The sequence below is a fragment of the Quercus suber genome, unplaced genomic scaffold (assembly GCF_002906115.3).
Source record: "Quercus suber isolate HL8 unplaced genomic scaffold, Cork oak 2.0 scaffold_1060, whole genome shotgun sequence".
Lineage (NCBI taxonomy): Eukaryota > Viridiplantae > Streptophyta > Magnoliopsida > Fagales > Fagaceae > Quercus > Quercus suber.
In genome coordinates this window covers 118547-130914 of record NW_027070468.1, presented here as the reverse complement: position 1 = coordinate 130914, position 12368 = coordinate 118547, and positions in this window count along the sequence as shown.

The following is a 12368-nucleotide window of genomic DNA, read 5'->3' as shown; positions in this document are numbered from 1 at the left end:
ATTTTTTTGCTATTTTAGAGTCATCACGTGTCCATCTTTCTATCTTCTTTTTTTTTTTTTTTTTTTTCATTCACCTTTCTTTCTTTCTTTTATTCATTTATTTATTTATTTTTTGCTTTAATTCATTCCTTCACTTGTTGATTTTTTGTAAATATTGTAGCTTATTAGTATTATTTGTTTTCTTAGTATACAATGAACAATTGAAGTAATGTTTTATAGTAAACAGAGATTTTTGAGATAATGTTTTATGGTAAATAGAGATTTTGTGTGTGTGTGTGTGTACGTGCGTGCGTGTGTGTATTAAATATATAAAATAGCGATAAACTCGAAGCGGTACACCAGTATTAATCGGTATTCGAAATATATTGTACCGCTGAGCAATTCGGTACAGCCTTCGGTACGGTATTGACTTTTTTGTTTTTAACTAGAGAACCTCTAATTATTCAGGACCTACATTGCACTTTGTGCTTTTTTTTTTTTTTTTGGAGGGGGGGGGGGGGGGCTGATTTAGCTATTTTGTAGTTGCCTTAGTGTCTTCTCTTGTACTGTTATCTTGGATCTGTATATATTTTTTCTACTGTCTGATAGGTCTATTAATTTGCAGGTAGCTTTGTATATACCAATTCCTGTAGATTAGTCATTGCATTCTTCTTTCATACCCTCCTTAAATTTTTTGTATTGCTTTCATTCTTTTCTTTGGTATTACAACCAGCTAAAGGATCTCAATCTAATGTGTAGGTTCTGTAAATAGATTTTTGGAATTATTACCGAGTAGCGTGATGTTGATTTTATTAACTTGAGTTGGGTTGTGACGTAATTTGTTGACTTGATTTTGAAATATGAAAAATTCTATTTAAATAACTAAACTAACTGTAGTGCTGTGTTTTTGTACTTGGTTCCTAAATATAATGTTAATCTTTTGTTTTCCTGACCAAAGGTTTTGTTGTGGATTATTGATATGTGAATTGTAATAGTTTTAGGGTGCATTGAGAAAGAGTTTGGTGGAATTTTTTAACTAAGAGGGGTAAAAGAACAACTTTTGATTGGGTTCATGTTTGAGTGTTTTAAATCATTGGTTTTTACTGTATTTTTAAAATTTTGATATCGTTCTCATGTTGGACTTTCGGTTGGTAAAGTTTTTGTTATACCATCATAAAACCAACTATGATTATGATTGTTGGGTTCAATTCAGGTGGCACGACGTATCACTTGGTAAGATAAGAGATTTATGGCGGTGAAAAGTTTTTTGGTGAACTTCAAAATCAAACATTCAAAATTAATCCTTTTAAAAAGAAAATATTGGATCAACTTTAGCGTGCAAGGACAAACTGGAGAGAACTATAGTGCTTTGCTGTTATCATTAAGAAGCTCTTGGGTCAGTTTATTGAAGGAGTATATAATATTATTATCATGTTGGGTACCATTTTTTGTTGGAGCTTCTTAATGATAGATGTAGTATGCAGAAGTTGTTACCTTTTGTATAAAAATATTAAAATGTGGACTAGAGCTTTTGTCAGTGTATGGTATAAATATGTTAATAGGGAGGCTGTTGGATGGAGTTTATGGGTTTCCTTGGGAATAAACTACAATATTAATGTATTTTGAAATGGTTCTTACTAAACTTATTTTGTATCTATGCTTAGTATTTTTTTTTAAAGATAATAAAGGAAAGGCTAGATATCGTAGTTCTTATTCATGGGTAAACCTTGAAGTCATAAGTTGGGATTTAAAACAAGTGAATTGTCTTATGTTGCTATTGCATTAATCTGTTGTAAGTTTTTTTTTTTTTTTTGGGTGTGTAGTTGAGTCACTTCATTTCTCAGGAGTTGTTCAAGCTCTTGCAATATAATGGGTTGGGAAGGCCGTACACGACTGGCAATAATAGAAATATATTGAATATATTTATCAGCAAAAGTATATAACTTTTTATTATCTTCAAAGTATGAAATAGACATTTTGAAATGGTTCAAACATATTTCATCCAAATGCAATGTGCTCAACTTGAAACACTTTGTTTCGTAAAAAAAAAAAAAACTTTGAAACACATTTAAGCTACATTGGGTGTAATGATATCAAACCGATTTTGTGTGTATGTGTGTGTGTGTGTGTGTGTGGTGAGAGAGAACAATTTATCAATATTTCTTTAAACATGTTGAATGGTTTGATTCATATGGCATATCACAAGTTGTTAGGGCATGTTAGTAATTGTAATTAACAAAATGATTTAAGAAATTTGGAGTAAAATAATTTTTAATAAAAACTTTGATAACATGTGCTTTAAAAAAAAATAGATTTCATTAGAAATTAAGCTAAATGAGTATGTCAGTCAAACTTACAAGTTACAAGGTAAAGGCATTATAAAAAAATCATAATTTATAACAAAATTTTCATTGTGCATAATTTTAAGTATTTAAAGAAGAAATTTCAACCAAAACATAGTGCAATGTTTTTTGTGAATTTAATTATTGTTTTCTAATTTAGAGTCAAATTATGGTTTCTGTTATAACTTTTGGAAGTTTTTAGAGAGTGATTAGGTTATACATTTACATTGTATAGCTCTAAAAAGATAACTTAATTATATTGATATATTAATATCTTACGTAGTTATTTATTAAGATTAAGAAATTAGTATTATCCATGCATACAGATTTTTTAGTGCAAAATTTAGTAGTTTTGTGCTATCTAATGAAAAATGTAATTTTTGTTTAGTAAAACAAAGAGCCAGTACGTGACTTGTGCTGCCCTAGCTAGTTCTTTTAAAAAGTACGGGTGTCTGATACATGGTCCTTGACAACTCCTTTCCCAATCAAGTTTTGACTTTTAGGGATACTAGTAGCTAACCTATGCGATGCACGAGAATAGCAACCAGATGATTTTCAAGAGTGGGGGGGGGGGGGGGGGGGGAAAGCAATGTTGTTTTATTTATTATTTTTGTGTGGAAAAGAATAACAGACATAATTTGTGTCTCTAATTTAGTTTGTGTTGTATATATAGGTATATACAAGATAAATTGTAATATATATACCAAAAGGTGCTTATTGAAAGGTCATAATCATTCAAATTAGATATACCAAAAAATACTTATTGAAAGATCATAACCTTTCATATTGGATATCTATTAAAGGTGCTTATTGAATGATAAGACGCCTCTTGACTGAAAATGTGTCTATTGAACGAAAAGATGCCTATTGAATGAAAATATTTCTATTGATTGAAAATGTGTATATTGAATAAAAAGGTGCCTATTGAAGGGTTATAATCCTTTAGGTATACATAGTGGTTGATATTCCTTTGATAACTTGTTCTCAACTTGTTCTCTAATACTGAATGATTTCTTCATTTGGCAATTTCTTCTCAACTTCTTCTCTTTTATCTTTCTTAAAAATACAAGAAACTTGTGGGTTTCTTCTAAAATTGCTCTTAATGTGTAACAAATGCATAAAATGCTTATAAATAGGAGATGATATTAATAATATACAATATGTAGCCTGTCAATTTAAGAGTCTCTTCTTTGACAGAATTGAAATTAAAATGAAATAAAATCTAAAACAACGTAGAACAAAGTGAATGAAACATATATTTTATTAATCATATGAGATCAGATTTTGTAAAGATGAACAACACTATTTTAAAGCACTAACAATTATAGCTTTCATTCCTCTTAGTGAAAAAATGATATAAGAGTCACTAACCTCTATTTTTAATAGATAAATTTTTAATAAGGTCAATATGTTAATCAGGAAAAATGGTGAATATAATTTTTTTTTTTTTTTTATAACAATAGAAGTTGTTTTAAATGTGGGACTACAATTTTTTGTAGAAAGTTTAAAAATTTGTTAAGTGGCTTTACTTGTGAATTGATGACAGATTGCACCATTTCATCTTAATATCACAAATTGCCCTTCAAAAACCCATGCGATGCTTTACCTACATGACACATACCCACATTTGCTTCGGGTCAAACTCAAGATGGAATTGATGAAACCTAACTAATATTGATTATTGCCAATGCAATCAATGCGGTATATAAGCGTAACTGATATAGTGAAATTATGAGACAAACTTAACATCAGAATCACTACAAAGTAATTGTAATCATCTTTTAACATTCAAACTCTCTAATGCGAACCCATATCCAAAAAAATAAAATAAAATGATTAAAACAAAAAGCAAAATAGAGTAAAAGGAGAAAAATTCAACACACTATATTGTCTCCCACTAAGTGAAAAAGTTCCAACTTCCGTTTTTGTAGCCTACCGTGTTGGGGTTTATGCCCTAAAATCCAATTAGTTTGCATGACATAAATAATTAAATTGTTTATTTATTAGAGACTATCTATAAATGAAATAATGAGATATTATTTTAGTCCATGAGATGGATAGTATGTAATTTATGTAAAAAGTCACAGAAGATGTAAATCACAAGTTCTTTGTAAACTCAGAATTTTAGTTCGTAGTCAGTGATGAAATTGGGCATTTCATTTGCGAAGATTATAACATACCAACTAAGATGATTTGTCTTGATCATGGAAGTGGAGACTTCTAGTTGATATGTTGATATGTTTTAAGAATTAAGATATATTGAACTGGACCGTTGTGAGATTTATTATTCTCCTAATGACTGTCAAATGAATAATAAATCTCACGACTTTTATTTATATCAACTCTAAATCCTGAGAGAATAATGGACTTATCATGAGATGTAGGTTACTTTGATATATCAGGAGTAAGATCTATGTTACGGTCAAAACCTCAGTATGTTGGGCAGCCGCATTTAATGTTGATGGAACATATATTCTCAAGATGGAATTCATAATCTCTTAACGGTTGGGCTCAACCACTTTAGTAAGGAGTTACTAAAGTATATATTTATGGAATTGGATTTCATAAATATATGATGAATAACATAAAAGGATTAAACCGGGTATTCAAGAATTAAGATGTAGTAATCTTCAAAGTGGCAGTCTATATTTATGACTTTATATTACTACGAATATTTTTATGAAGGGGTTGTATGTATAATAAAGTTTTGGGATATAATTTATTAATAAGGCCTAGAGTACAATTTTATTCTTATAGTGGTATTGAATATAATTAATGGTAACTTTGGACTTCTCAAGAGTTGACAAAAAAGCCCAAGGCCCATTGGACCTAGAGTCTTATTTGTTCCCTTTGGTTCCATCTCAAGCCACAAACTAAAGCCCAATTGAGTAGGCCCAAAAGGCTAACCTAATTAGATAATCAGTCACTATTTAATAAGAGTTATTAAATAAAGAAACAACTGTGAGAATAGTTTTAAACGTACGTATGATGAAAGAAAAAGAAATAAGATTTTCTCCACAAGGAGAAAAAGAAGATTTTTTCTTTGAGAGTCTATGTACAAAAGACTGATCGAGAGACCACACATCTTGGGCACCATGTGGAATTGAGATGAAGATTGAAGGTATTCTCAAGTTATGTTTTGACATTCACTGCATCAAGTTACGCTTTCTGTTCTTTATTCTAGAATTCATGGTTATATGTTATCTTTCATGATTGAAGTATATCCGTGGTTGTTCCTTCCGCTGTGTGTTTTGTATGAGATACAAAACCAGATTTTCCAACAAATAGTAACAGAGCAGTCTTCAATATCATGCTTGAATAACATGTGATTGAGTTTTTAGAATTAAAGAAAAATCGTTTTCTTGGTGTTCTAGTTTTCTGCAATAAAGTTTCTACATAATTTTGTTTTAGATTTATTGTGCAATTAAGCCCTGCGTGAATTGATTAATATATGCCATGTTTTTGTATATGAGATATACATGTTGGTTTGTATTATCAATGATCCATGATTATGCATCAAGAATTGCTGTTGGCCATAGACTTCTAGACTATATTATTTTATAACCGTCATTCTTGAAGTATGTAAACTTAACGCTTTAGATTGTAGGCACTGTTTTGGGATAAGAATCTCCTGGACCACGGTCTAGTGGTTGATTCTTTTCAATAGGGAATCTTTTGTTAAATTATTTGACAAGTTGATAAGTGCCTGGATACTCCTTTAATTAAGGTGGCTAGTAATTCTAAAGATATAGAATATACTTTTATGAAGGTTTCGTCTTTCATTGTTAATAAAGGATTAATCATATTTATGCTTGCCTTGTATTATATAATTTTATGGTCAAACATTATGTTAATGCTAGAATTATGAAATTTATTCCTAATGAGATTATGATTGTGTTTTCAATGGTTTCTAGCATATTAGGGTTCTTGATCTTCATCTTGAAAACCTTAATGTTTTATCTGTAAATCTTCGTTGAGAAAATCAAAAAGTGTTTTTGATGGAAGAATCAATGAAGATGTCAAAAACAGTTACTTGAAAAATTGAAAACACGAGTTTTTCGTGGGTAAGCTTCTCGCGAGGCTACTCGCGAAAAATGCCACTGAAGCACAAAAAATTTTCGCGGTTAAGCTTTACTCACGAGATACTCACGAGATAGTAGCGAAAGTTTTTGTCTGAATTTTGGGTTTTCAATTTTTTGCTTAACTCGTTTTCACGGGAAGCACTTAGTCGCGAGATACCTGCGAGACAGCAGCGAAAGTTTCTGTTTCAATTTTGAGATACACCTTTTTCACGAGAAGAGCTTAGTCGTGAGATTCTCGTGAAAATTCATTTGAAGGGAATTTTGAATTTTTTTCTAAATGTTTTCAAATATATAAGGTGTAAAGCAATGTGTGATGTGATTACACATGGTTCTAACTAAAAGACCTAGTGAGATCAAAGATGTTAGTTAAATAGAACTCTTAATCTTAAATTGTTTTATGATTAAAAGTCCTTAATTTATTTTAATTAGGGATTTTTAATGAGATTAAAATTCTAATTAAAAGTTATATAGTTTCTAATGGGATTAGAATATTTTATCTAATAAATTAAGGATAGAGTTCTATATAACCAATTTTTGATTCATTAGTGTTTAAGGAATCCTAAATAGTTTAGGGCTTCCATTTTAGTTAGTGATTCTAATAAGATTAGAGTCTTAATCAAGTGCAAGGTTATTAGTTGTGATGGGATCACAATTATTTAAGAAAAACCCAAATAATGAGTGGGAGTAATGAAATAACCATTTTGTTAAGTTTATTGTAATGTGAATAGATACATTGTCTTGACTTCGGGTCTTGCATTCCATGCGGAGGGTATTTACTTCACGGATTACAAGGTTAAACTTCTTTGTGATTGTACGAATGTACGTTAAGCTATTGTGACGTGATTTAGTTACATCATATTGAATTTAGACAATTAAACACATTTAATGTGTAGGGTTAAAATTGTGATTAGATCACAATGATTTCAAGACAATCCATTTGTTTTAAAATTTCTAATGAGAGAGAGATTCAAGGGTTAATTCTCACGGCCTCCATTGCTAGTTTATAGTAGTGTGATTAGGCACCTCGCCTTGGCGTATATGCCTTGCTCCCTTGGGAGGGTGTTTAATTCATGGTACTACAAGTTAAACTTCTACATGATAGATGAAGTGTGTTTTTACATTGAGAACGACCATGCTTCCGTGGAGTTACTTGGTGACTCACATTGATTCTAGGCAATGGTATACACTAGACTAAGTGTAATCTTAACCTCCCTTCAGAGGTATGTCATTATTACTTAGAGGCTAAAGGAAAAGTGGCAAATTATTTTTGTTTGGTAAGAGTTACCATGATAGCATTAATAATGAGAATAATTCTCGCCTGATCATTGTGATTGGTATGACCTCGCTTCCGAGGAATATTAATTGCGAGATTAGGTTGTCGTTGCACCTAGTATGGTATGTTTTTCGGGTTACATATTATATGGTTATGGATGCAAAATGATAATGTTCTGGTATTTAAGTTCATGGTCTCAATATAAAGTTGTCATAAATTTTGTCCTCTAGCTACTTTTTTAGTTGAATCACATTAACTAAGAAATAATTTTAGACATGGTGCTTAAAGGAGCTGAAGTACATATTTATGTTTTGATTCAGCATTGTCATAATTTCCTATACATGATGCATTTATGGAAGATAGCTTATGATATGATCATAGTCTCCATTGAAATGCTAATATGTTACCTTGGCTTCTATCTCAATTGTGCTATAACATGAGATGCAAGAGTTAGTACTAAACTTAGACTTTATATCAAGTCTAAATGAGATGTTTGGTATGAATCATATTGAGTGCTAAGAAAAGCTTAAGAAGTTCCAATTCTATGTCATTTTATGAAAATATTTTATTTTTAAAATGAATTGGAATTCTTGGATGTAGAGATTAAATTTTAATCTCATGTGGATATGATCCACAAGTCCTTGTTAGAATCATTTGATCAATTCAAATTGTTTTGAAAATAAATTCTTTTTATGTTATTTGAATTGATGAGAGAGTTCTACGTAACGGAAGACATTCTAAAAGCTAAGGCTAAGATCAATATGATTTAATTCAAATTCTTAGCCTGAACCGAAAGGTAAGGGTGGTAAGAAGATGAATTATAATACCAAACAGTTGGACAAGTTAGTTGTCCTAGTAGTTGCCAAAAGGAAATTAGATTTATAAGCATGACCATAAGGAAAGTGTTTCTAATTTTGGTAAAGCTAAGCATTGTCCATAATTATCTTCTAGATGGAAATTTACATGTTTTACTTTTTAAAGAGATAGTTTTCATCCTTTGGAATTGTATGTTATGGTACTTATGTGTAGATCTTATTAATCTAAGTGTTATTCAAGATTGGTGAAAGAATAGGCTTTTAGAACCATTATTTTGTTATATTCCTAGTCTATGAATTCTATTTAGAAAATAATAAGATCTAGGAGTAAAGGAATATAGTGTCAATGACTTCTTTAAGTTAGTGCATACATAAAGGAGGAATAGGGCTCTTTTAAAGGTAGATTGTTCTAGAAGAAAAATGTCAGAGTTTGTTATAAGACAACTATAAAATACATTTAGAAATGAGATGGTTGTATTAGATACACAACAAGACATTATTTTGTAGATAACTATTACACCGGTACAATATCATAGTGGGAGGATTACCAAATGAATTCATACTTTTGGAATAAACTTTTGTAGTTATTCCACAAGGATATGAATTTGATCCTCGGTCCTATGTAAAGGCAATTGATGATATAAATATGGATTACTAGATCAATGTTATGTGACTAGAATTATATTCTATTTAAAGTCTAAAACTTGTAGAGGTACTTAATTGCATTAAGCCTATTGTTCTCAAATAGGTCTACAAGAAAATGAGATTGATAGTTTTGAAGGTGTAAATCTTCAAAGTCATGACTAGTGGCGAAAAGATTTATTCAGAAAGAAATGGTTCGATTATGAAAATATTTTTTCACCAATACTCAAGTTTGACTCTATCTAGATTCTCTTATCCATTATATTTCATTTTGATGAAATATGGCAATTGATACCAAGAAAGTTTCTTTTAGTAGCAATCTTGAGGAAGACATCTAAATGATGTAACTAGACTTCTTCATAGCAAAGAACTAGTAGTGTTTAGCATGAAAGTTGCTTAAAGTCCATTTATGGACTAAAGCAAGCATCTAAATCATAAAATATCATCTTTGATTAAGCAATCAAATTGTTTGATTTTAATCAAATATTAAAAGGCCTTATGTGTGTAGAAGTTATATAGAATAATAAATTTCTTCATGTATGTTGATGACATTCTAATCATTTAGGATGATGCAGAGTTATTGTCACCAATAAAGTTTTTGTTGTCATGTCCAGTATGATATAAAGTACTTGGGAAAGACTAGTCACATCCTAAGAATTATAATTTTGTTAAAATTCAGAAATTAGGATGTTGGGTCTATCTCAAACTACTTAAATAGATTAGATTCTAGTTAAGTATAACATGAATACTTTAAGAAATGATTCTTTCCTTGTAAGTTTGAAGTTCCTTTATATAGGACTATAGTCCTAAGATATATTAAAGGAAGAGCATATTAAGACGGTCCTTTATACCATATCAAAAGGAAGTCTTTATGCTATGCTATACACTAGGCTAAATATCTATTTTGCGGTGGGCATAGTAAGTAAATATCAATTGAATCAAAGATCACTTAATTTAGTGGGAGTAAAGCATATACTAAAATATCTTAGGAGAATGAGGGATTATATGCTTGTCCACCAAAGTGAGGATTTGATGATTACTGGTTGTACAAATATTGACTTGTGGTTTGATTGTAATTCATGAAATTGGACTTCAAGATATGTGTTCATCCTAGGTGGTGAAGATACACATTAAGCGTAAGTATCATCTCATTAGAGAGATATGAGTACGTAAAGAGTAGTAGTAGAAAAGGCAATTTATGCAATAAATCTGGCTGAAACTTGTTTCCAAACCTTACCTTAGAGTAATTGTGAGTTACTCTAAAGGGAGATAAGTGTCGGATACATGATAAATTGTCTTTGAGGGCAAGTGGGAGATTGTTGGGGTTTATGCCCTAAAATCCAATTAGTTTGCATGTCATAAATAATTAAATTGTTTATTTATTAAAGACTATCTATAAATGAACTAATGGGATATTATTTTAGTCCATAAGATGCATAGTATGTGATTTATGTGAAAAGTCACAGAAGATATAAATCACAAGTTCTTTGTAAACTCAGAATTTTAGTTCGTAGTCGATGATGAAATTGGCCATTTTCATCTGCGAAGACTATAACATATCAACTAAGATGATTTGTCTTGATCAAGGAAGTGGAGACTTCTAGTTGATATGTTGATATTTTTTAAGAGTTAAGATATATTGAACTGGACCATTGTGAGATTTATTATTCTCCTAACGACTGTCAAATGAATAATAAATGTCACGACTTCTATTTACATCAACTCTAAATCCTGAGAGAATAATGGACCTGATCATGAGATGTAGGTTACTTTGATATATAAGGAGTAAGATCTATGTTACGGTCAAAACCTCAGTATGTTGGGTAGCTACATTTAATGTTGATGGAACATATATTCTCAAGATGGAATTCATAATCTCTTAACGGAGATATAAAATATTCCATTGAGATAAGTTTAATGGGTTTAGTTATTCAGAGTGTTGGGCTCAACCACTTTAGTAAGGAGTTACTAAAGTATATATTTATGGAATTGGATTTCATAAATATATGATGAATAACATAAAAGGATTAAACCGGGTACTCAAGAATTAAGATGTAGTAATCTTCAAAGTGGCAGTCTATATTTATAACTTTGTATTACTACGAATATTTTTATGAAGAGGTTGTACGTATAATAAAGTCTTGGGATACAATTTATTAATAAGGCCTAGAGTGCAATTATATTCTTATAGTGATATTGAATATAATTAATGGTAACTTTGGACTTGTCAAGAGTTGACAAAAAAGCTCAAGGCCCATTGGAGCTAGAGTCTTATTTGTTCCCTTTGGTCCCATCTCAAGCCACAAACTAAAGTCCAATTGAGTAGGCCCAAAAGGCTAACCCAATTAGATAATCAGTCACTATTTAATAAGTGTTATTAAATAAAGAAACAACTGTGAGAATAGTTTTAAACGTACGTATGATGAAAGAAAAAGAAATCAAATTTTCTCCACAAGGAGAAAAAGAAGATTTTTTCTTTGAGAGTCTATGTACAAAAGACTGATCGAGAGACCACACATCTTGGGCACCATGTGGAATTGAGATGAAGATTGAAGGTATTCTCAAGTTATGTTTTGAAATTCACTGCATCAAGGTACGCTTTCTGTTCTTTATTCTAGAATTCATGGTTACATGTTATCTTTCATGATTGAAGTAGATCTGTGGTTGTTGCTTCCTCTGTGTGTTTTATATGAGATACAAAACCAGATTTTCCAACATGCCGAACAGAGAGAACATTCGCAATACCAGTAAGTTGAAAACACCAAGATTGGAAATGGATATGGAAAAAGGTGGTGGTGGAGACGTTGAGGATGCAAATGAGGGAATTGAGTGGGGAATGTGAAAGGTTATAATGCTAGATTTTAGAGAGAGAGAGAGAGAGAGAGGGAGAAAGAGTTTGTGTATGTTTAAAATAATGTAGGGATATGAACAATTTTTATATGTTATAAAATTTATCTGGAACGTTGCTATTTTGTAATTGCTTCCCAAGAGATAGAACATTGTTGTAAAGTTATTATTTACAACTATATGTTTTTGTTGGCTTATATTCCGTGCCAAATTTGATTGTAATTATATTCAATCTGTTGTACCCTGTATTTGTTGTGGGATTTCTTTGTAAAGGTTGTGTGTTAGAGAGAGAGTGTGAAGACTTAAGCATTTGTAGACTGAAGATTCCTCGCGGGTGTCTCACAACTTAGCTTCCCGCGAAGTGATACATGTACCTTGCACATGCTGG